The 26,550-nt window shown below is 41.2% G+C and overlaps 1 long non-coding RNA gene across 1 annotated transcript; it reads right to left on the reverse strand.

Moving 5' to 3' along the window:
• Positions 1-15,879: 15,879 nt before the first annotated feature.
• On the reverse strand, positions 15,880-23,223 carry LOC107310701. Its single transcript, XR_001553692.2, has 3 exons — positions 23,188-23,223; positions 19,748-19,852; positions 15,880-17,255 (listed from the first exon to the last, which is right to left on the reverse strand). It is a non-coding gene; the product is annotated as an uncharacterized LOC107310701 (long non-coding RNA).
• Positions 23,224-26,550: the final 3,327 nt, after the last annotated feature.

Here is a 26,550-nt window from a genome sequence, read left to right on the forward strand (position 1 = left end):
ATCTGTAATGCTGTGGCAAAGTTGAAGTGTTTGAAACCATTCACAATGTTTACATTTAGAAATGACGTTAAGTAAATTGAAATGTTATGTCAATTTATGCCTGATGGAAAGACATACTGAAAAGGATAAAACTGATAGTCTTATTTTCCCATTTTGCTTATAAAATCTTACCCCTAAGATACTGACACCTAAAATGAGATAGATAAGTTACAGCCTGCTCTCAGCACTGTAACCAGTTCCCATGTATATTTATCAGTAGTGCTGCATTTACTTCTTCAGAGATCTTGCTGTTACACTCACGTAATTTTCCTAACAGTCGGGTCTTCCTCCAGTGGTGATCGTACTGGCATTTGGGAGCACCCTTAGGTCTCTCTAGCTACATACCAGTACATGGATTTAGACTGAGAAACACTGATGTTTCACCTGAATTTGCCTGACTGAACAGGAAGGATCTTATCCCAACCAGACCAGGCTCCCTGTGAAACTGCATGGAGAGCCACCGCAGACAGAAGTGGGAGCGTGGCTGTGGAGGTGACATCTGCTGGGCTGCGGAGGACGCGGTGGCACACATGGACTGCTGCAGGGACCCTGCCTTCTACGGCAAGAGATTTATGCTGTTTTACTGTGGTGTTGAAGGCTTCCCTCCCTCTCTGGTGGTAGGACATACGGCAAGCAATAAAAGCTACAGGAACAAAGGAAACCAGAGCACTCAGAGAAATGCATTTACAGTGGGACCTTCCCAAGGCCAGAGCTTTTAGAGACAGAAATGCAGAGAAGAATTAAATGAGGACAAACACAGGCATGTATGAAAGGTGGATTATTTATGCAGCAGGCATTAGGAGCTCTGCGGCTGGGAGTTAAGGAGATTACAACCACATGAGAAGGCTAACCTCCTCCTGCAGGAGCCAACTGCTTCTCATTCAGACTGAACAAGAAAATTAGCTTCAGCACTTTCCAGTCTGAAGCCATTGTGCTCACCAGCAAACTCTTAAGTGAGGGAGATAAATTGAAACAGAAAAGAGAGAAAGGGGAAAAAAAACCTATTCCTTACACAGACACGTGCTTCGAGAGGAGGCCAAAGGGGTGACTCAAATCAGGCTTGCTGCCTGCAGCACCTTATTACACTCCAGCTAATGGGGAAGTGAGGGGAGAGAGAAATAAGGTGCCCAGTTCATTTTCCCAGCTGCAGGGAACAGGGCTGCCCCACCTGAGGGAAAAGGACATTCAATTTTAAGACTGCAGAGGGAATTGTTCTTCTGATTTTAACCCCACTTGTCTGGGTGTTTAAACTGCTCCTGGGCGAGACATTAAACCTCATATGGAAAACACAAATCTCAAGTTTGCAGACAATAGACAAGAAGCACCTGAATTTTCACAAGATAGGGATAGGGATTGTACCTGGAAATATGTGTGTGCTGGCGCCAGCACTAAAAATGCCCACATAGAAAGGAAAACTGTATGGAGTGACCTATTCTGCACTAAAAGCATGAGATTTCCATTCTTCCTCAGTGAAGGTTTGGTAGAAAGTGTATGGCAGAGGCCTGGGGCCCAGAGCCATGCATGGCATGGTGTACAGGGTCACCAGGAGGAAGCTGGCTCACAGCCCTGGTGCCTCAGACTGGCCAGGAGCTGCCTTGGCCCTCATGGAGCTCAAGATACCATCAGCATCCCGGCCCCTTGGCTTCCCCAGCTCTCACTGCATTGCAGAAGGGAGCACAGAGGTAGGGGTTGGCCAGGGGGACGGATTGGAGGCAGCCAGTATACCTGGATCCAACCACTCTAAAATCCCATGTTAGTCCTGGCTTTTCCAGCTCTCACTTTTAAATACCCAAAGTCTCTGCTCAATGATGTTAACTCTTTCCTTCACAAAACTGGGATCAAATTAATGGAAGCTTTGACCAAAGAGAAGTACATTTAAATGCTGTGCCTCAGCCACCTGGGGACACATACATGCTGGTGTTGGGAGGGGGAAAAGGGGACAGTAGTCTCACCTAGACCTAGGTGGTCTGGCCATGAGGATGGAGATGTACTTGGTACCAATGTCTGCCTGTCCAGCACAGATCCCCTCTGTCACCATGCAGGTGGGTTGCTCTGGGGGCAGCCCCTCCCAAGGCCACTTGCTGACTGTCCCATGCCTCATGGCACTGCACATCTAGGGGTGATCCCAGCCTACAAGCCCCACAGAGGCCTCACAGTGCACCGGGCATGTCCTGCATCACCTGGAATAGAGTAGAAACAGAGAGGACCTCCATTCTATGAGTTTAACCACATTTCCTCAGGCCAAGTTTGGCTGCTGAAGCAAAGAGGAGCCAGTTAAAAGCTGAAATGTTGCATGCAATTAAAATCTTTGGGTTTTTCTCTTTTTCAGCCCCGGAACCAGTGATTTCTAGGAAGTGTGTGAAAAGTGATGAAGCAAAACGCATTCATCTGCACCATGCAGCCATCTCCACGTGTGATGTTTCTGAAGGGGTTTGCACCTCTGCTAGAAAATACTTGGGGATTGGCAAACTGCAATGAGCAAAATGAAATCTCCACCTTCATTAGTGTGAGGCTGTGCTGCTCAAGGCTGGGTACAAGAAGTGCTTTGTGCATTGAGGCGTGCTCAGGCCAGTCGACAGATCCCTGCATCTGCAGTATTGTGGCAACCAGCGTATCGCTTGCATCAACCTGCATGGCACTCTGCTGAGTCCCAATACACAAACCTCACACAAATATTTCAACATGTTTGGAGCCAAACTCTGGTCAATATATGAAGTCATTTTGCCACAGCATTTAGCCCAAGAGGAAAAAAATATATTCCTACAAACTTATTTTTGGAAGTTAAAAATAGTATTTGTCTATGTGTGTGTGAGGTTAGTAAAAACAGAAACAAGAAAGACAGAAGTGAGGATATGTGACTTTAGCATTGCAGAGCTGCCTTGGGGGAGAGGGGGGTGGCAGTCTCTTTTCTTGGGACAAACAACCTTTGTTTGGAGGAACTGTATTGCAAATGAAGAGCAGAGAGCTTGTCTTACTGGCTCACCTTTGCACCTTCATTCTGTCTGTAGGCATGAAGCACAGGACCGTGATCCCCTTTGCAGAGACTGGCCACTATGTGAATGTACCAGAAGTCCCTAAGGAGACACCAGAGTGGAAGCAGTGCAGTGATGATAAGGCATCCTCACATGCGGGCTCAGTGGAACAGCAGGAAAAGCAGATGCTTCCACCTTGATCCTACCCACAGCACCTGGGGTTGGCCAGGCCATCCTGTGGCTGCACTGCCAGCAAATATCTTCATGTGGGAATAGCACAGAGATCTGCAGGACAAAAATTTCCAGAAGGAAGATCCAACTATTTGGCATCCCACTGTTTTATGCTGCACCTCTCCTGCGGCACTCTGCATTCACTCACTGCAAGCAGTGTGTGATGTGAATTTTCATCCAGCGCTGGTTCACTCTGTTTTGTAGCTGTGCAGCATCAGATGCTGCCTGTGGGCCCTCACATCTGGCAGAGGTATAGCAGTGAGGTCTGTGGGGGCTGCTCTCCCACAGATGCACTCAAGCTCTTGCAGGGTGTGAAACTGCTTTTAAGGACAAGATCACCTTATGAGCCACCTCTTGATCCTATCTGTAATCCCCCAGCCCTCAATATGACAATTGCTTTTCTCACTCGTGGAGAAAATAATACGGGGTAATATTGCTGTTCTTATTCTTGCCTTTCATGTGATAGCTGTCTGTGTGTGTGATTGCATCCCCAAGAGTTTCTCTGATCTCGGGGGTCTGCAAATGTTTAAGTTAACAATGAAAATAAAATATTTTCCTTATCAAAAACTTGCCTTTCTCATGAACTGCTCAGGTGTGTCAAAGGCAGACACGGAAATCCTTGCTTTCTCTGGTTTCTGTCTGGTTTTCACCCCACTCTTTCTGCCAGCCCCCTTTCTCCTGCTCTCACCCTCCCTATCACCTCTGAACCTCAAATTTCTTTCTCAGGGAAGAAGGGGAAAAGGTGACTCCTGCACCCAGCTGACCCATGGTCATGGATTCTCCATGTGCAGGCCCACTTATGCAACTACAATGGGTTTCCTCCAACCTTGTGGACAGCAGAACTATCTGACCCCACATACAGCTATGGGCTGGGGTCAAAGGGAAGGAGCAGCGTCCCTGTGACAACCTCTGCTATCACCATTCAGAACTGCAGCTATGTCTCTGTAGCAAAAATCTTTCTCTCTGAGGAAGCAAAAGAAGTCTGGAAAGGTACCTTTGTTAATGATGAACTGCGGCTTTTTGTTTGTCTCTCAGAGCCCAGGTTTTGAATGCCAAATCATTGTGTTCCAGAGAAAAACAGGAAGGTTCTGTGCCTTCATCCAGAAGAACTATTAGATATACTTAGATTTCTAGGCTCCAGCTAACATAAGCAGTAGGTAAGTTACCAGTGCATAACCGCATTTTTCAGTATGCAGAGCTACACTGCTGTATAAGCTGTAAGTGCATTCACTCATCCCACTAGATGAAAGGTGGAACTACAAGACTGCCATTGACTTTCACCTACATTGGGTAAAGGTGTTGTTGATATGCAGCTTGGACAAGAACTAGTGGGAGGGCAAGTGTGATCAATGGAAAGGGACTACAGTACAAAGGGTGGAAGGATTTGTGTCTATGAAAAGGATTGATCCATAAATGCACTCATTGATAGTGATCCTTTATGGGCTTTGAAGTTTGGCCTTCAATACCAGCTTATGTCTCCTGTTTATTGCAGGGAAATCCAGCTGACAGCAAAAACATGAAGGAAATGACTCTCCAATACCACAGAACAGTGAAGCTTCATTGTCAGAGAAGCCTTCCTAGGGAAAACAAAATTGCTCAAAGGGTGGCTGCAAAATGCATGTAAGTACATTGCTGTGTGCTTTGTGAGAACTGTCCATCTTCAAACAGAAGTCCTATGGGTAGGTAGAAAAAACAGAGCCAGAGCCTCATTTGGTGGAAACTGTCATTACTCTACTGGTGCCAAGAAAGCTCTTTGGGTTTACATCACCTGGGAAAGATGAAGTAGGTCCTGGAGAAACTACAGACATGCCTTCTAAAGGGGGAGGACTGTGGGTTTAATTCATATCTCAAATTTCCCTAAATTCCTCTCACATGAAACAAGTAACTCAGAGCTCATTATTTCTTTAATCAGACACTAACGTTCCTGTTTATTTAAAGCTTTTCAGAGATAATCGGTACTAATCATCATATATAATACAAATAAAGGCATTCCTCCCTTAATAGTAGGATATCTAAGCCAGTTGTTCTCCAACTGAACTCAGCTGGAGTAAGATGGGTTTTCTGTACTTGTAGTGGTTGCTATTCTATCACTAAGAGGGCAATGGGAGGAGATTTTTTACCAGGCAGTAATTTGGTTTGTGAGGGAAAAAATCATGAAGGAGTTTGAGTCATTTATCTCAGTGAGAGGAGTGGATTGATCCTGAGGAAGATGAAGCATTAATTCTGAGGAAACTATAACATTGATATTACCGATAAAAAATAAAGTCGTTCTTTCCTATCATGTCATCCTGAGCCTGATGTCTCCTACTCTCGCATACATCCCTCTGGACCTAACCTGCACATGCTTCCATTCAGTATTAAAAATAGGAAGTCTCTCCGTGGCTTGTTTAACCAACAGTTACACAAATATTCGTAGTCTTTCCTTTCTTTTCTCATCATGCATGTATCCGTCCAAAGCCAAGGTGAGTTGTCAGCTTCAGTGCTGAATGGCTTAGAGCATCTGTGCAACCCAGGAGACGAGTGAGTTGCTCAGGACTCCAGGTGACATTAAAACCTGGTGCAAAGCATTGTAACCATTGGAGGAGGCAAGGAGAAGGTTATATCGAATGGAGCCAACATTTCAATAAATAAGCAGGGGAGAAGCCTAACTGATTTGTTGCTTCACAGATGTATAAAGGGAAATCTCTGTTTACTGAAGTAAAAGTAGAGAGGGAAATCAAATGCCAAGAGGGGATCCTGTCCTTTTCACAAATACTGCATTGCTTACAGTGCTGCAGTATCAGTGTGGAAGTGGTAGCATTTCAAGTGCATTGACAGAAAAGTGAATATATCTTTCTTAGTAGGTGGGTTTCCAGGTTCAAATCAATGTCAAAAGTAGAAAGGGGTTTTGGTATATGGTTTTGCTGTTTGTGTTGATACCCTGGAGATCCTGACTCGCCAGTGCTTTGTGAATGCACTGTGAGATTATCATCATCCTCATCAATAGAGCTAAAAGTTTATTTATTCTTTATAATATAAAAGAAGCAAAAGACACTTGCATTAAAACTTCCAGGCTAGTATTTACCCATTTCTTTCCACTGACGGTGAAGTGGACCTAAAGCTGTGTCTTCATCAGTTGTTCATTAGATACTCCTCTAAAGATCCTTTTCTGACTTAGTTTTCACTATACAAAGTGAGAACAAAACGTGGCAATTAGGATATTTGCTTCAGAAGTACTATCCAAATTCAGCTTAAGACACTGACTAAGTTACCCTAAAGTAACTTTATGTTAGTCTGGCAATTGGTAATGCGGCCATTTACATTTAGGTGACATAAATCTCATCCCACCTGTCCCTAATGGATTACAAAACATCTCAGTAGAAGAACTTTCCAGTAGCCTCTTTGTAGAGAAGAGCGGTGATCAACCAGCAAAAGAGTTTAAGAGGTTCCAGCAATGGGAACTTCTGAAAACTTCTGAAAGTAAGTATTCATGCACTTACTGGTTCTGGAGAGAGAAAGAAGGACTTGCTCCTGAGCTGAGATTCACCAGCTCTCCTTCATTTCAAATAGATCAATATAAAATCAGTCCCAACATCTGGATCCCAGCAGTGCAAAAAGAAATAGTGGCAATGTGCGCCTTTGTAAAGACCAGTAAATATATTTTGCACATCTAGAGGATTACTTGAAGCTCAATTTCCATCTGTAATTTGCAGTTCTGCACATAAATGGGGTTAACTCATCTTCCATGCTCAGCTTTCCCAACTAGACATGAGTACTATGAGATACTGGCAAGGCCAATGCTATACACTGAGCAAAAAATCTCTACTTAAGTTCCTCTGAAAAGTTTTGAATGTATGATTCCTTTTTATGTCAAGCATCAATTCTCCATCTATTTACATTTCCAGTTTAATGCTATTGCAGATATGCATGTGGAACAGCACAATACACATAAGGCTGTACTTCTGCCCCTTCAATTGGACACAAGCAACAAGTAAGCTATGTCAGGTTGTTGGTGACATTTTACATCGTCTATGTTGTATATGTGCTTATAGAGTGTACCATCAGCTCACCACTCTGCAACAGTCTGGCATATAATTGCTGCTTGATTCTTACTGCCTATTTATAGAAAGCCGTTCTGTAAAGCTTCCCACTATTCTTTGCTCATGCTTTTGCAAAACTTCCCTCAATATCTGATGCAGACATGCAGCTGTAGTCCTAAAATGACCATTTTGTTTTTGGCTGCTGCCTTTTCCCCTTCTTTTCCAGCCAGCTGGTTAATACACATAATATATGCTGTTTCTCCTAGATCTCTCATTGCTGTTTCTCAGGCGTCATCATTTTTGCATAGAGGCAAATTGTCTGCATCCTTTGCATGGAGCATTCGTTGCTCACCATCTAAGGAATGCCCAAAGACAAGAAAGAAATCTGTGGAGATCACACTGAGAGACCATACTCCTCTTGCAGTTTTTTCCATTGCTGCAACACTACCCATCCACCTTTGCCACCCTCTGGGGAAATGCTGGTCACCTGCTCCTTCCACCAGCTTCCCAGGGAGGTGCAGGTACTCAACACCTCTCTGCGGTGACTCGTGGACATCAGTCAGTGTTGAAGGAACTTAGCACCTCACAGCTGGTGCTTAGGGGACCAGGCCCTGGGAGAGCCTCTGGGAAAAGCTATGACAAACTGAAGGGCTTATGTGAAAGGAACTAAAATTGAGCTTTTCCAAACAATACACCTGCAATTGAGACTCCAGGGATGCTGAAGCATTAAGAAACTCGTAGTACTTCTGGAAATTCACACCATTCTGTTGACGTAAAAAAGGTCTCTCGCGTATGAATTTTAAGAGACTTGACTGAACTCTTTAGAAGTAGAAAAGACACAATGCCATAAGTAAACATATAAATCAGTTAGAGAACCTAGAGATTAAGGGTTAGGTTCATAAAGCTTTATGTCTCATATATGGGAAGTGCCAAAAGTTGCTCTTGATGACTTTGGAAAAGGTATGTGCTGTTTCTGTAGCCCTAGCTCTCTTTCCTCTTGTTAGCAAATGGTTTCATTCCACATTCAAAAAACTCACAAGCCGAAAAAAGAGGGGGGAAAAAAGTGAATGGAATTTAACCAAAAAAATAATAAAAGTCATTTGTGGTTCAAGTACTCAGCCTAAGCTATATTTATTCAGTTGACATTTTTTCCAAAAAGACCAATGCATAAATTAATGTGCACATGGGCAGGTCTGAATTATACCCTGGCCATTTATAGTATGCAAGGTTTTATGTGACTTCTTACTCTCTTGTTCAATAAAACAATAAGTAGTTATGCAGCAGCCAGAGGAGCCAGTGATTCATTTACTTCCACGGGATGCCAAGAACCTTCTTAAGGAAATACACTCAGCAATATGTAATGAAAACCTTTTGTACTTCTGTGATGCTTCAAGGATTAATAGAAATTCCAAAGACAAGAGATGAATGAGATACAGTAGCAAGCACAGTAGAGGCCAGGGTTGGCCCAGGGGTGACCACATGCAATTCAGCCTTCTCTGAAGCTTCACAGCAAGTACTTTGCTCACACTGTGGTAAATACAATCAAATGCTACTTGCTGCCAGATGATTCATCCTGCACAGGCTGCTTGCTTCTGCTCAGTTGGTTTGTTTTGTTAATGTTGTAGGAACCATAAAGTAGAAGCCTGCAAATCAACTCCGATATGTTTAATAAGGAGTGCTCTGTGTGTGCTTGCCATGCTTTCTGACAGACATAAAGCATCCCTCTGGGAGGTGAGAATTGCTAGAGGACATCAAAACAAACACAAGGAGCATCATGGTTCCATTGGACAAATCTGTGCTGAGTGTATTTGTCAAATCAGGCATCCATCTCAGTGGGGGTATACCAGAAAAGGGAACAGCACAATAAGAGGCTATGGAACAGCAAGCATACAAAAAGGCTAAATATACTGAGAATCCTCAACTAGAGAGCAATGCAGCTGAAGGGAGACATGACAGACTGAAAAAAGAGAGGAGGGAAATTATTATTTGTTTCCCCCTAAAAACAAAATCCAGGAGAAATGCCTGGACAGAACAAGATTTAAGTCAAACAAATTTCTTCACGTAATGCATAATTACATTGAGGAGTCTGCTGCTACAAGGATGCTGTGGGGACTGTAAGTATACATGAGTTACTGACAAGATTAGGACAAGTTCGAGGAGGAAAGATCTGTTGTTGGCTACTGAGCAATGACTGCCCAGCTAAAGCCTTCAGATCAAGATATCCCTCACTCACTGACTGAAACTGCAGAAGCTTCATTCATGCGTTGCCATGAATTTGCTGCCCATTGACAGAGTAGAGGTTCAGTGTTCCTCCTACACCTAGACAATAAAAGCAGGGCAGGAGAGGAAGAATTTTCACAGCTAAGTATTCTGAGGCTTTTTTTTTTTTTTAGATTAAAGCATTGTAATAACTGATACCCAGTCAGACAGTGAAATCTTCATAATTCAGTAAAGAATTCATGAAAACCCCATGCTGTTTGTCTGCATAGATATCAAAATAGTGTCTACTAAAGTGATATGAGATTTTTGATGTTGCCAAAGTATTTTCTCTCACTAATTGGGGATATTGGTTGCAGCTGAGGATGCCAGGGGAAGGACATAGCATCATACCACCCAAAATCTGAAATGTCTTTGTTTTTAGAGACTGAAAGGGAAATAAGAACAGCTCAGCATGAAGAGCCAATCTGCACACCCTGAAGAGTGAGAAAAGCAAACACTGTTCCTCATAGTAAATGAGAGTCAGAAGGGTCTCTGTCTACTTAGTCACCTATGTGCATGTGTGGATGACACTCACTTGTACCTGGTACCTGGTGCAGGAGCTGGAGCTGAGGGATTCCTGGCCCCTAGCTTTGCAATGCAGGACAGTTTGCCAGCCTTCTTTCTTTCAGAAACACTCATCCCTACTGAAAAGAACCCAGACTTTGGAATTTTTAATGTTTTTGGACTCCATATATTTCCAAATGAACCTGGAAAATAAACCAGCCCTCAGATGACAAATCAAAGATTAACTTAGGTAACAAAAGCAAAAAAAGTCACCTCTAATCATACATGCAAAAAGTAACATATTGTACATTAAATACTAGATGTCAGAAAGTAAATGTCGCAATCCAAGCATGCTGTGTTCCCCTTGGAGAGCTGAATGATAAATCTGTGTCTTTTGCAAGAGATGAAGAATTATCATGCCCCAGAGATTCACTGGCTCTGTTCTCATGAAAGTCAAACAGGGAGCCAGTGACCCTGGAAAAAGTCTTGTACTGGTCATTAACAAACAGACAGTAACATACCTGTAAGACTTGTTTAATGCTTACTGATAAATGCTAATATATATTGCTAGTGAATTCTCTGAAAGGAATCCAGACCTTGAATGGACTGTTTCCTGTAGAGACAGTCTGACTGGGATTTTCATTCATATACCTTTGAGGTTATTCCAATACGTCTGACAGTGCTATACACACCAGAGCTTCATTCTTCCCTCTCTTACACCATGTATATCAGAAGTAACTTCCAGACACAAAGAATTCTCACCAAGGAAGTGTTGATATGTTGGTATGAAAATACGTCTTTTGTCAAAATCAAGTCTTTTTTGTTCAGAGTTTTCACCTGTTTCATATTATTTCTAATGGAAAATGCCTTTGTTTAAAAATGTTCCTGCTTTTCATGCTTGTGATAAAATATTTTGAAATCGGAATTTTGTCTACAGGTAAAAAAAAAAAAATCTATTTATTCACAGTTCAGATTTATTTCTCCAATTTTTGGCAAGGAATCTTGAAATGTCTGAAAATATTCAATTATTTTCATAATGTTCAGATTTGCTCATCAGGTCTGTAGGCTTGAAATGGTATCAGGAAAGCAATTGGAAGTAATTCAAATGAAATTCAGATTTATCGCTGAAATTAAGGATTCTGTAATTAAACATTGAATTGTCTCAAACACGCCCTACAGTTCTGTGACTCTGTGATTTTTGTATAACTTAGATTCCACATGTGATGACTGGCACCCTGTGAATTTAATGCAAGAGTTGTACTCATATTAGTGTGGAAAGCATTTGTAGGGCTGTCCATCAGGCTTTGATCCATGGTATGGAGGTCATTGGTTTTGCAATCTTCACTGAAATACCACTTCATTTATGACAAGACAAGTATTCTTCCTTACTCTTAATGCTGTTGTAGAGATCTTTCAGGAATACCTTTCAGCATAATACATCCATCTTATTTTATTAACTTTTACATTAGGGCAAGTCACAGCACTGAATAATAATTCAGACCAAGGCAAGTCAACAGATCACCTGGTCCAGTCTTCCACTCAAACCTGGATCAACACTGAAATCAGACCCAGTCACTCAGGGCTTTGTCCAGTTAGGGCTTGAAAACCTCCAACCATAGAGATTTTGCATCTTCTCAGGTAGCCTCCTCCAGTGCTCGACTCTACTGACAAATGGATGTAGCTTACTCATCTAGCTAGGAAATTTACTCATCAATAATCAGAGGGGAATTTTTTTGACACATGAATCCTGTTGCTACTGAATTTCAGGTAGACCATTGGAGTTTAAGAAGGATGTGGAGCAGAAGCATTTGGATTACAGCCTGGAGAGGAAATTGATGAAGAGGATCCTGGAATTTGATCATTTATTGGACCTTTTAGGTAACCAGAGGGAAAGTTATGTCTGAAGACAGGGAATACAAGCATCCTTAGCTCTATGTGCTGCAGCTTATCACCTCCTATACCCACCTTCTATAAAGGTACATATTACTCATTTTGGCAAAGGCAAATGGGACTTTCCTTCCCTTCCTTCCCTTTCCCTTCCCTCTTCCCTTCCTTCCTCTTCCCTTCCCTTCCCTTCCCTTCCCTTCCCTTCCCTCCCTTCCCTTCCCTTCCCTTCCTTCCCTTCCTTCCCTTCCCTTCCCCCTTCCCTTCCCTTCCCTTCCCTTCCCTTTCCCTTCCCTTCCCTTCCCTTCCCTTCCCTTCCCTTTTCCCTTTTCCTTTCCCTTCCCTTCCCTTCTCTTTTCTATGGATTAGGAACTTGGAGTTTTTAGCCATTGCTCTGTGAGTGGGCTCAGGTCAGCTTCTAGTGGGGTCACCTCCAACTCTCTTATACCCTGAAAACTACCAAGCATAATTCTATCACACTTGCTTAAGGCAAGTGCAGAGGCATGGTCGTTATTAACACATTATCTATGGAAGATTAAACACTGTCTATTTTTAAACATACTGACATTTTAGCCAGTCCAAAAGAAATCATCTCTTCTTTTGGAGTACTTTCCAGAGGCAACCCGTCTTAAATCTCCTACTTTTTGAGAGAGGTAATGATTCTTCCAGCTAGAAGATGTTGCTCAGATGTTGTTCCATCTTTCCTGGGGGCCAATATCATGCATAAGAAGTTGTAAATTTTTTCCTGCTCTTGCTGGACCTCTTGGCAGATAGTGATGTATATGTTCATGGATAGATGCTTCAATAGCCAGCAATACTGTTGTTTTACCTGAAGCTGCTCTCCAGTGTTTCCTGTCCTTTCAGAGTGCTGGAATTCAGTCCTAGTGATGGCTGCTTGGACTCATCACTGAGGAGTGAAATATGGGTCAGCTTTTCTGTCTGTGTTTTTAAAAGTTTAGCCAGCTGGGGAGATCATTAGAAAATAGAAGGTAGAACATATTGACAATACTCATCTTGTATTTCACATGGGCGCTGTATGTTCAGTCTAAGTTATGGAGGAATGTCTGAATGTCATTTCTATTTGGCTGCGTTTGGGGTGTTTCATCCTCAGCTTTGGAAAGACAGAAATATTGTTGCTAGATATACTGTCTTCTTGGCTAGAAGGGACTTATCTGGAGACTGTGAATCAGGTTAATAACACTGGCATCATTTTTATTATCTCCTGAACTTGGAAAGCCTTGGCTATAGAGTTAAATTGTGACTTCCAGCTTTCTGCTTTACATAAGTAATTTCCCTATTTATCTCACAACAGCTTGGAGAATCCTGACCCTGAGACTTGATCTTTTGCCTTTTACTCTTGCTGGGTTGTAACTTATTTACTGTGGTCTTGAAGTCTTGTGACAATACTCTGTATAAAAATGTCTTATTTACATTGAGTACCTTTCAAGACACAGTGAAGCATATGTGAGCCTTTATGCTGTGCAAATCTTCAGACTGAAAGCAGCGTGGTTGTATTGACGCTGGTGACCCAAGCGTCCACCACCGAGTTGCTTTTGCAGCCACAAACCATTTGGCATATCGGTAATCTCTCAAAAGCCCAACAGAGTGGGATTTCCTCTGTCTGAGACCTAGCTTGTTTTGCCTTTGCCACACACCAAGAAAGGATTAAAATGTTATTTATGTTAATTTCCCTGCCTTGATAAAAATAGGAGCAATGTTGTTGGTGTTTAATCATATTTTTTCAGTTGTTTTTATCTATGCACTTTTGTTGTTGTTGTTGCTTTGCTTTGGTTTTTGAGATTGGGGTATCCTTTAAGTACTACAGAATCGCTGTGGAAACAAATAGCAGAACTTCCTTGGTTTTGAAGGGGATGCATTTCCTGTGCTTTGTAATATTGTTCAGTGCTGTATTTGTTGAACATTCACTCCTAAGTATTAAGTCCAGCTTTGTCTTGCATCTATTCAGGGGGGCTCTGTATGCCTCGGCAATTTCTCAGGATATATTTATTCTTGCCTGACTGAAAACGTCTTTAAAGATTTTTTCATACTGTTACACTCTGGAGTTTTACTACAATGGTATTATTGTACCTTCTTTTCTCCTTTTTATGGAATCTTTCTTTTCTAGGGTGTTTTTTTAATTATTATTATTCACTAACACCTGCATCATCTCCTGACAACAGGGATATGTCACTTGTCAGCTCTTCTCCAACCTGCGCAATATGTACCTGCTTTTTCCCTGTAGGTCATGGCCCATGACCTTTTTATCAACAGTGTGGCTGGATCTGAGACTGCCCTGGTTTATCAGAGGCTCTTCTGAACCAAGGGGCCCAGAACAAAGCAGGCTATGTGAGTTATGCTCTTGGAATTGGTAGGACTGCTGGTGTGACTAAGTGCTCACCAACATGAGCCAGGGTCTCACGCATGAGTCCTGAGCTGTGAAAACGAGAATGCTTTATGTCACTGATTTACTTGGGTTCCCTCAGAACGTGTCCAAAAATAGCAGTCGCTTTTCTTGCACAAAGCATCCTGTCTGATTAATTTGCATGCTGTCGCTGCCTGGTCTCTTCATTATGTCTTCTAGCTGAGCTTCTCTCATTTGGTACACTTCTTTTGCAGCTTCTTGTCAACTAGAGGCTACAACTAAGCAATATTGTCCATAATAGCAATCCTGAAAGTGAGTTTAAGTTTTGTTTTTCCTATTTTCCTCAGAAGACCTCTCTGCATCAGAAGGTCAGTTTTATGTACTCAGACATGTTTTCTGGGGAAGGCAACAGAGAACAAGAAGTGGAAGCTGCAGCAGAATTGCCCCAGGTACTTGGGAAGTTGCATACTGTTCACAGCAGTTGGGAATTGCCCCCTTCACCTCTAAGTGTTTCACTAGGGCCCTGCCATGGTGTACTCACGTTGTTACTACCCGCAAGAATCACCATTCATGTTGGGCCAACCCATCTCTTCAGGAAGGCAATCATCCTTTTGTCAATGACTTCAGCATGAATGGAAGCAAGCTTTTCTCTACCCAAACTGTTTTCCCCTCCAAGTGCCAAGTTCTCCCTACACTCTTTTGCTGTAAATGTAATAAAAAAACCTCGCTGTTGCTACTGGTAGCACTACTCTGAATGGGAAGTGCTGTTAGCCTTGTTTATTTTGGCTTATGTATGTGCGTATCACTCCTTGACTCTTTTTGCCTAAACACCAGGGGAGGTGCAGAAGTCAAATGTGATCCACAGATGTCCACAAGTTAACCCAGAGGCTCCCCTCTGCTCCTCAGGTGACCTCCAGAGCCATCAGAGCAGAGTCACCACGGTCCCTTAGACTGCCACCATCTACCTCACTGCGCCGCCGCGTGCGGGTCAGAAGTGGCCATCAGGCAGCTGGCAGGCAGCCAACACCCTGCTTGGTTGAGCAATATTTGGGAGCTCTTGTATGTTGTTTATTGCAATTACCGCTGGGCAAGCCCTGAAGAGCTGCGTTTGTTTGAGTTGTTACAATCAAATCTGCAGGGTTCAGTTTTCAGAGGTTAGCGCTTGAGCAACTTCTATATATTTACTTGGAGGTTCAAGATCTATTAAAAGGAACCATTCTGCTCTTTTGTCTCATGTAAGCTGTATCACATTTGGCAGGAAAGAAAAGTACAATGGTTTCATTGTATGTAATATATTGCCTAAAAAAAAAAAGGTATGTGATTGGAATGAGAGAGGTGCTGGCTGCAGTTACTGCACGACTGGAAGGGGATGTATTTTCTTTGATGCAGAACAATTGTGCAAGCTGAAGAAACGGTACAAATCAATAGACTTATTGCACATAAAAGTAAAGCTTGTACTCACAGATCCACTCATGTGACAGATAACGTCCTGGTAAAAAGATAGCACTTTACAGATCCAGTGCACTTGCCATTAACTGTTGTGGCTTTCTTTTTCACATTTCTTATTTCACATTTCACATTTCCACTTTCCTGGAAAGTGAAAATCAAAATCACCCTCTTTTTTTTTTTATTATTTTTTTTTCCACAGATAACCTTGCAAGAGTTCTAATTGCAAAGATCTAATGTCATTTGTGATTTAAGTTTTAACTCCTTGTTTTTCTTTCATTCAGCTTTGGTTTCCCTGAAACTTAGCTTCTAAAGAACACAAACTTTGAAGTTATCTGCATTATCTTTGATTGTCTTTTGGGATGTTTCTATTAAGTTTTAAAATGGGAAGTAGAAAAATCAATTGATTTTGATTGAAATAGGAACCACATCTCCTTGAATACTTATTTCTTTTACGGACGGAGTGTCCACATCATGGATTATATTTATTAAAACGTATTATTTCAGAGTTGATGAGTCCATACAAATTCTTTTCTCTGTTTGGATGTTTGGATTCCTCTGTAGCTCTTGATGTCTTCCTGAAAGTTTTACTCACATTCAAAACCTCAGTCATTTCACCCTCGACTTTCTCCTAGGTTTGTACCTATAATAATGTGTACCTTTAATCTGGTGCATAGACTGAAGTAAGTAGTTTTTTGTTTTACTTTTTTCCCCATGCATTTTCTACTCAATATTTAAGACTTTCTAAATTCTGACATCACCAGTTCCTTTGCATTTTCCCATATGAGTTGCCATACGAGCTAGCTGAGCTCATTTCACAGCATTATACTGCATGCTTTAGAGTAGGCAAGGTCATAGATTGCCCATTAAAACAGGTATTCATGAGTAGTTGTTCTTCTTACTGAATACAGATTGCCAAGAAAAGGCAGCATAGCATGATCCAGAATAGCTGTCAGTTTTCAGAACTGGAGATTACTCTAGTTGCAGATACAACATCTCTGACAGTGCACAGGCTGTCTTGCAGCAAGCTCTTTGCAAGCATTCCTGTTACATACATACTACATATATAACTACCTTTCATTGGAAAAGTTGTATTCTATTTATCGTAACATGCCACCTTGCTAGAAAACTCCTAGAAATACCCTTTACTACTTCAGCAGCACAACAGAATCTGTGAATTTGATTTGTCTTTCTCCACCATTGAGAAACCCCATGATCACATTTTGACTTCAGGAAAAGTAGTTGAAAAAGTTGCGGTCACATTCTTCATATTTACACCTTGTTCTTAATAGTGGCTTCATGGGACAAGTTCTTGTTGGCAAGATAATTTATTGTACTTAGCATTTTTATTAGAATCTTCCTGTTTTCTTCCTTCTTCTGAGAGTTCTGAAAATGAAGTATGTCACCACCATTCCTTGTGGTCTTTTGAACAGTATCAGCTGCTCTGCGATGACATGGGGAAACATGGTGCCGTTCAGATTTGTCTCTTTTTCCAATTAGCGAATCCAGACTTTGTGAAAGCTTCCTCAGAGTGCTTCGCTACAAGTAGTTTGCAAAAGAGTAGCAATAAAGTACATTAACTCCATTAGCACTGGAAAAACAGGTCCGCTAAAAAACACAAAACCAGGATAAGCATAAAGAAAGGCTTGCTTTTTTGCAGTCATGCATAGGGAGAGCCCTAAGTCATGGCTGATGAGGTATTCAACAGTGTCAGGCAATTAGTGCTCAGTTCTTGTTGTTGATGACACTGGAGACATGTCAATCCTACAACTAGCTCAATTTGATCCACTTGTTGTTGAAGGTATAGCCACCTCTTTTTAATTAGGCATGGTTCAGGTTATTCTAATTTTGCACTTTTAAAATAAATGCTTTGGGATTTTTCATTTCAATCAGTCACTGATCACTTAGTAAGAATGGCATGGGATTAAAGAATTAGATCTACACAATACCAGACCAAGTAGCTGGCCCCTGGCTTTTGTATAGTCCCTTGTTCTGACTAAAAGGGTCTACAATGCAGCAGATGGGAGAAAGGAAACAGCCTTCACCTGATCTGTTCATTGCCCAGAAAACAATTGCTTTTATGTTTTGCTTATAGAACCCCTCCTTTCCTGCCTCGGCCAGGGATTCTAACAAGGAAAACAAGACAAATAAGATGCCAGTTGGCAGCCCCTTGACCCCCAGGACTAATTGTGTTGGGGTCAGAGATTCCATGATGTCTCCTTTTGTGTAAGGAGCTCATAGAAAACCCACAGGAAGAGAAGAAGAGCAGCACCACAGAGGAGGCTCTGCAAGCCATCCCAGCAGATGGGCAACTGGGATCAGAACTCATCCCATGCAGACAGTGAGAGCAATTGGCTTCTCTGTCACTTGCAGGAGCATGTCCACAACATGTGGAGCAGTCTGAGCTCCTCCAAATGAGAGTCCCCTTGCCCAGCAATGCTGGAGCTATGCTAAGAAGGAGCCATGGGCCTGTAGACTGCCTGACATCAGCCACACAATGGGAAGGATGTAGGTATGGACAGGAAGCAGACAAGAGCAGGTTGGTTCTTTTCTTGTCTGTCCTTGCTCTCCTTCCTTCCTTACCAGAGACCAGAGCATCTCTCCACAGCCATACTCACACCCACAGAGAAAAGAGTAAGGAGTCCTCCAGTAGAAGGTAAAAAAAGTAGTTTTGGGGAGAAGTGGGAAGTATAAATATGCACATATGTGCACATATGGACACATGAATACATTGGTTAATTTCAGACTTCTCAGTATCAACCACCAATAAAAGCTGAGTAATTTGCTGATTTGTTAGGAACTCTAAGTACAGAAACATGAAATCCACAAAATAGTTTGAATAAAAGATGGTTCAGTTCTCCATTTAAGTTACAGATCTTCTTGTAAACTGGGAAGAATTCCAGTTACAGTTTTAGATGAATACAACAACCAAGGTATTGTCTACAACCCCTAATTAGACTGAACATTGCTACGGACCAGCTTGGTCACAGACCAAAAGAGATGCAGAAAGTAGCTGTACATGGTCTGTGAAACAACTGATATAAAACCCAGAGAAATTTGTGTTCCTTTTCACTAGAAAAGGAATGGAGATGCAGGAAAAAAAAAGCAGCAGAAAACAGTCATTCAGAATGAAGCCTGATTAGTCAGAGTAGATGAAAATCTGAGGAGGATACAAGAATATCATTTTGTACATGGACTTTTTTTTAGAAACAGGAGCTGAGGGGTGCATATCTGGTCATGTAGCAAGAAATGCCAGAGGCAGCAGCTGCAGGTTGCTGTGACAGCTCATCCAGAACCACATCCCTCAAAAAGAGTATAGACTGTGAGTGTGATGGAGCTGTGGAATGATCTGGCTGTTCTGATGGGCTGGATCTGGCCTGTATGTTCCCAGCACCTTTGGAGGCTCATTACAGTGGTATCAGAGTCTCAGAAACAGTGCAAAGGTAGGCGATTTCCTACAACATACTAGGGAATCCAGGACTTCTGCAATTTCATTTTCCCTTTTATTAATGGCAGTAATCAGACAATTTTACTTGTTAGAGCAGTTCTTAGGTATACAATCTTAAACCAGAATAATGTTCCAAAAGTTATTAGGTATTCAATGTTAGCAATTACTAGATGCTTTTATTACAGGGTAACAGTGAAACCTACTGTATAAGTAAATGATAACAGACAACTTATCTGGGCATAACATTAAAGGCTAGAAGTAAAAAATAGGAGCTTCCATAGACATTTGAGTCTTACTGAGGAGGGGTTGCCTTTGTTTTTTTAACTATTGTTAAAGAAATGGCTATTGTCACATTAGAAGCAACTAGCAGGTCACTTAATTTACTCCAAAGGGAATTTCTATGATGTCTTAGAGCAATTGCTTATCATATTTCCTTGTGCAAGATTAAGCATGAGATTGAAATATGGTGCTGTAAGTTACCTGACTATAAACTGTTGTAAGTGGATATCTGTTGAGAGCAAGTGTCAAGTTAGTTGCAGGAAAAACTATTAACAAGAGGTTTTGAGGGGTACATGGCATATACCTTTACATTTTTCATCCTGCTTCTTGACTTCCCTCTTGAAATCTGCTCTTTGGTCCTTGTGGCATGTCAGCGATACCGCCTTACGGTCCTGTACATTTTCCTTCCCTGTCAGCAAGGTAAGTCTTATTACCCACGTGTAACTAATTCATGCTGTTTCTGAATCAGCTTCCTAGGAGGCCTGGCTGGTTATTTCAGAGTCATCAAGGAAGCACAATGCTCAAAAATAAATTTGAAGAAGCTGGAAAATATCCTCTCCGTCCCCAGCAGTATAGAACCCAAAGTGATTTTGGTGGTCAAAAACTACAAAAAGCATTTATTACCCTTCCATGGGCTTGCTGTCTGCCATGTAGAAATTATTAGCAATGTATGGACTTCCATGAGCTATGAATTTTTATTATTATTATATAATAGTGTGTTAATGGCACATGTAAACCTAATGTACTTCTTTGTGACTAAGAGTATATGAAACAATCATGTCCAAAACTTAAAATGCTTCATTTTTTTTTCATTCATATCAAGGCAAAAATGAGATCTATATGCAAAAATGCTGTAATATGGAAAGAAATGCCTGATTCGTATCTTTAGGAATGGGGATGGTAGTACAGAAGTAAAGCTTGACTTTCACAGTATTTTATTTGCAGCTTGGGGGAAAGTGCATAGTAGGTCTTATCACCTCTTTGTGCCCACAGCCTTTGGCTTGTCTGTTTAGCACCATTTTTTTCCAAGCAGAGGCTATGTGCTCCCACTGTAATGTATGATTCATGATAATTGTTTTGGTGTTTCATCACATGCACAGAGTAATTTGATCCAAAGTAGCCCAGCAAGATATCTGTTCAAAAATGTCCGTTTAGTTCATGTACATAGAAGCTTGATGTATGAGAATAAAGCTTGGAATGACATTGCATTTTTGGTATGAAAATGAAATGCCTACTTCAATCTCTTCATACAAAAGGGCTACATTAGAAGTAAAGGAGATCTGAATGGCCTGGGACAGAGTAGTTCCAGATCAAGAAACTCAGTGGGAGCATCAGCGCCAAGGGCATGTTAGAGAGAGAGCAGGTGACAGAGGAATGCAAAGAGAAAGGGGTCACAGCTGCAAGGATTTCAGCAGCCTTCCAGTTCCCTGCGGGCATCTTCTGCAGGACATGGGGCTGATGATGCCACTGAATCATTCAGTCTTAATTCTGCAGTCCTGCAAAAGCAATGTTTCATGAAGAGTTTAGTAGGCTGTGCATTGCACTGCTTGGAAAATGGATCTCAATATCCTTCACTCAAAAAGTAATGTAAGAAAATTGGACATCATAAAGCTTATGGTTTCACAAATATATGATGTAGTTCTCTTTCATCTCTTCCTGGTTTGCTCCAGTGAAGTATTCCCAAGCACAGTTTGACACATGTGGACAGAAAAAAATGGAATAAGCCAATAAAAAGACAGTCACTACACAACTGAAAATGTCCCTGAACATAGACTCGAAGCACACAAAACCACCTGCCTTCTCACTTGCATCACTGGGCTTGTGTAATGGAAAGACTTAGAAGTCATGTGGAATCTGATCCTGAAATTTTGCACAGGTATCTTTCCTACCCAGCCCTGTCTTAGTATCTCCATGGGGAGGTACGTCTGGGAACGTGTTTAGAAGCCTTCACATTCTGTATAGGTGAGGTTGCCTGCATGGTATTCCTTACATCCATGCAACCCCCTGAAACGTATCAGAGCTTGCCTAGATGTAACTGAGGCACAATTTGGTCTTCATAATCTTTATTGCTGACGATGACGGTGATGATGATGTGTGAGAAGGAAATAGCGCAAGCTTGACCTTCACATCCCAGGGGGAATTTGCAGAGCTGGCAGTTATAAAACCCCTCGGCTTTTCACTTGTGAACTGAGCAAATTTGTTCTGGGAATCATTAATACATAATGCCATTTTGAAGCTAGTTTTTGGAGTAGAATTGCACATTCAACTATCCAAATCCTTCTGTCATCCCCACACAATTTTGCAACAGCACTGGGGCTGAAAGAAGTCAATTGTACTTCAGAAATTATGGGCAGGCAGTTTAAATAAAGAAAAGTATCTGCTATTTGGTGCTTTCCATTCATAACGTGATTCTGTTCCGTTAAAATTCATTAGGTGACCTAGATCCTGAGAATTCATTCCTGCAAATTGCCGAATGCTTCCTGGGAAGTGTTGCAAGCTTTTGACTCTATGTAATGGGACATGAAAGAGGTCAGCACAGTCCAACAGCTATCCCTTATGTCTCTTCAAAATGCCTTGAGTCCGCTCCCTTTCCTCGAGGTGATGTAGCGACAGCCCTAGCAGTTCTGAAGGATGGAGAGAAAGGAAAAGCAAAAATCCCAGTCTCAGCGTTAAAACTGAACAAATTCATGACCTCTTGCATAAGCCCACAGTGAGCTCATGCTCCAAATAAGTGCTGGACATGAATTGGAAAAGCCAGGTGTAACAACTTAGAGGCCAGTCTCAAAGCTTTTACTGATGTGCCTGATATTAGCACATCTTCACTGTCTAAGCTTTTTCCATCCACTTCCATCTTACTTTCCTTCCAGATGAAGACCCAATGTGCGATAGGAGAGGATCATAACTCATCCAAATACATCACTGAAGTTGTAATTTCACATGGGCTTGCATTTTTTGCACATAGCTGTACAAGCCTTGAAAGGCTTTGATGTGCTTGGAGTGCAAGCCCTCTGTTCTTCAGCTAACTCGTCCCTCATTAGAGCTATGCAGACGCATCCGTTCAGTCAGCAGAAAGGAAATCGTGTGACTTTTTAATTTAGTTATTGTACTCAGCCTATACCCAGTCTAAAATTAAATGGGGAGAAAAGGCCCAGACTGATGCTTTGCTACAGTCAAACAGTTAAAATGACAAAAATGTCTGGAGATGCAAAAGTGGAGTTTCTAACAGTAATGCATTAACTTAGCTGCTTGTTCTCTGTATTTGCGAATCTCTGTTATTTAAAAACAAAAGCAATCAAAACCAAAACAAAACAAACAAAAAACCCAACCCTAAATAATTACATATTTGACAATTTTGTTCCCAAAGGAAAAGAGGAATCATGTAGGGCACAGCACTTTACTATATGCTTTTGAAATGAGTGCGCATTACTTTCTTTGCCTGGGAGCTGGATTTGCCCTTTAGCTACGTACCATTTTAAAAAGGTATCACAGTGTGTCTTTCTCTTTTCAAGCACATCAACAGTTCTGCTGGGCTCTCCCATTGCTGAGTCATAACCTTCCTGCAAGCCAGTAGCTCACATTTACCCACACATCTACCTGCACGCCTGGAGGCTGTAGCAGAAGCTTGATATGTCTGAAGAAGAAACCAACTACAGTCAGTTTATGGAAAGATGTCAAATGGTCACTGAGAATCAAGATAAGTATTTCAGATGTTTTTGTTACAGCTGTGTTCAGAAAACCACTTACCTCAGGAAAAGTGTTGCTTCTTTTTCTCCTCTGTTACCGCAAGGAAAAAAAATAAAGCCAAAGTGAACATTCTCCAACCTTAGAAAGCAGTTGCTATCAGGCAATGACTGAGAAAGGACAATTTTAGGCCAAAAGAAGGTTATGATGGAGAATATTTATGAATCTTAATTGAAGTAGTCACTGCTGTAACACTTTGTAACAGGCATTATACCTTGAAAGATAAAAGAGCAACAAAGACCTGAAAATATGTTACTGTCTTAAAATGCATTTGTCGGACATAGACCTTAACATTTAATGCTCGTTTCTGAGAAAAGAAAAAAAAAAATGAAAATAACACACATAATATAATTAAGATAATAAATGGAAACCCTTTCTTTTCATCATTTCTGTAACTACCTTAAATATCTGCTGGAATTGATTATATCAGCACAGGCTGGAGTATATTAAAATAATGAAGAGTGAAGTTTTCACTGTGTTCCCATTTAATCATCACCTCACAACTTTACATTTTAATGTCTGACCTTAGGATATCCTCTTCCACTATCACATTAAGAATGTTGAAAGGAAACAGGAAGGGCCACAAGGGCTGTAGTTTCCTCAGAAGAACAGTGGCTATCAGCCTAATGGACTCAGAATTTCTCAGACAAAGAGCAGCAGTGGCTCAGCCCACAGTCAGTTATCAAATGTTCACACAATACAAGCTTTTCCTCTAATTAACAGAGTTGCCTCCAATGAGGACACTGCCTTTTTGGCACTGTGTTACTGGGAGAAAAAAAAATAATCAGCTGCATAATGTGACCTATTATAAAGGACCCAATGAAATGAAGAAGACAAATCAAGGTTCACTCTGTTGCTTTAAAAAAGTGAAAAAGAGTACCTGTCATTAGGAACTTCATTTGACCCACTGCATCTCCGTGATGATTCCAAGCCTAGATTTGAAGTAAACTCCTAAGTCATTAAACATATGGCAGGTTCCTGAATATCCTTTCTGGGAAGAGCTTAACATTAATTACTAGCATACAAACGAAAAGGTAGAGAGGAAGAACCAGGGGCAGGGGTAAAGGAATTGTAATGGATGGAAACAGATGAATTATTTAACAGGTTCCTTTCAGCAAATGGGTTGATGTTAAAACTCACTGTCCACTGTAAGGGGTGAACTGGGAGAATAGTAGGGCTCTCCATCACTGAACACACCATGTAGGGCTGAATGGCTTGGTTATTGTCTGAAAAGAGTTATAAATGTGAGAAGTGTGTTTGTTCCATACCAGCCTAGTTGAAACCTAGTATCTAATACTGACTACAATAAAACCGTTTCATATGTTTTTCTCAGTGAGAAATAGCTAAGGATCCATCTTGGAAATATACATACATACATATATATATATGTACATATATATACATATAAGGAGCAATTTCACTTTCAACAGATCCTGAACTTGGCTGCCTATAAAACATACAGTGTAAATGATACTGGATGGTCATGAACTTTTGCAGACAGGAGGAGCCATAGAGAGAACTATGAACTGCAGTTCATGAGTCCTGTCATTTCTTTAAATTAACTTTTCTTTGGTAGTATCAGGATGTTTGTACTACATTCAAGGGACTCCCTCTGGTGTATAACTTAACACATGAAATTTCTTGCCTTATTCTTTACCAAAGTGTCTGTGTAGCCTGGTGCACAGATGAGCTGTTTATGTGACAGTACAGAAGGTGTGTGACACGTGTGTTTCTACTACAAACTGAAAAAGAATGACCCTGCATTAAAGAATGGCCATAGTGGGGATGGGAATTGGGGAAACAGCAGGTGTTTCCCTGTATGATGTGTGTCCATTAGTCCAAAATGGCAGCAGTCACTTCAGGAGTGCCATTGTGGCCCCACAAACAAAGGTCCTGAGGATCGCTAGCCTCTCTCTTTTAAAGGGGGCCTTTCTCTGAAAGTGTTAATAAAATTTTAGCCTTGAAAACAGGACACTGAGGAACTAACTGGTTCTTTCCTCATCATGTTTCTTCACTGTCCATCTCACATTCTGTTCCCAAGGAAAAGAAAATGGGATACATGCAAAAATCTCAGTCACGATCTTTTTCTTTCCCCTTCACTGGGGATTCTCTCCTTTAAAACAGTCTTTCGTGAAGCGATGTGTTGTGGTTTTTGTTTTTTTTTTTTTTGCATATCATACAGAAGAAAGGGAGGTACAGCATTGTTTCAAAAGCATCCATCAAATAAAAGTGTAAGTCTTCTTCTGCCTACTCACATCCTAATATAAATAATCTAACAGCAGAGTAGATACAGAATAGAAATTTCCCTTCAGCTAATATGCTGGCATAGAATATCAGAAAACTGCTGTTATGTGAACTTTGTATTATGTGCAAAGTTAACCTACATTTTTCTTCCTTCCACATCACACACCATAGGTAGCCATAACAAAAGGTGTGCTATGGGCAATGCAGGGTGTGTGAAGAAATTAGGTTTCTTTTATTTTTCTGATGAGGGTTTGATATTAAATGAGGGTTTATGTCAAACATTTTAGCTGATAGAAGGTAATTCTTTGTCAAGGGCACTTCTAAGGAGCGATTCACCTCTTCCTCAGAGGTACCATCTTATGTTAGTCAAAATTTTTGTGGTGTTCTGTCTCTTAGCAATGACCGCAGATGGTCTGAGTTTAGGGATTTTATTTTATTTTGTTTTATTGGTGGTTAAAGTGAAATAAGTCTTAATCCTCTGTGTCTTTCCCAGTTTCATCACCTCACACCATACAAAAATCCTTGTTCCTACATCAATAGCCCATTGTGTGACGAAATCTACTGTGCACCTGCAAACATACTGGCCTGAACTCTGTCTGTTCTGAACCAGTTTTCTCAAAGGAACTAATGTACAATAGAAAGACCATGGCCTCAGGAGGAACCTGCGTACCTAACTCCTACAAAGGACACGTGATGCTGAGTTCTACCATTCACGGCAAATTAGAAGCACTAAGTGTTTCCTATGAAGCAACTGGTCTCGGTTTAAAAAACTGCAAGTAGTTTTTACAGTGCCCCTAACACAGTATTTCACTCCCCGTTTTCTCAAAAGGCCTATCCAATTTTGATTGAAGCAGCTCAGTCCAGTGCTGGAAACACGCATTCCAAAAAGCTTATGTTTTAACATAGTTCTGAGTATCTGAAAATGAGTTTTTGGGATGAAAGCACTTGTGTAATTTCATCTAGGGAAACCAGTGTGCAGTCTGGTAGAAAATGTAGAAAAATGAATGGCGTAATATTTTATGCTAGACTTCTAATGGCTTTGTATGCATTCCCACTTGTCTGATATAAATGTGGCACGAATACCATATACTTTACTTTTGGTAAATTCATTCATAATCTCAC

This window comes from Coturnix japonica, chromosome 1 (assembly GCF_001577835.2).
Source record: "Coturnix japonica isolate 7356 chromosome 1, Coturnix japonica 2.1, whole genome shotgun sequence".
Lineage (NCBI taxonomy): Eukaryota > Metazoa > Chordata > Aves > Galliformes > Phasianidae > Coturnix > Coturnix japonica.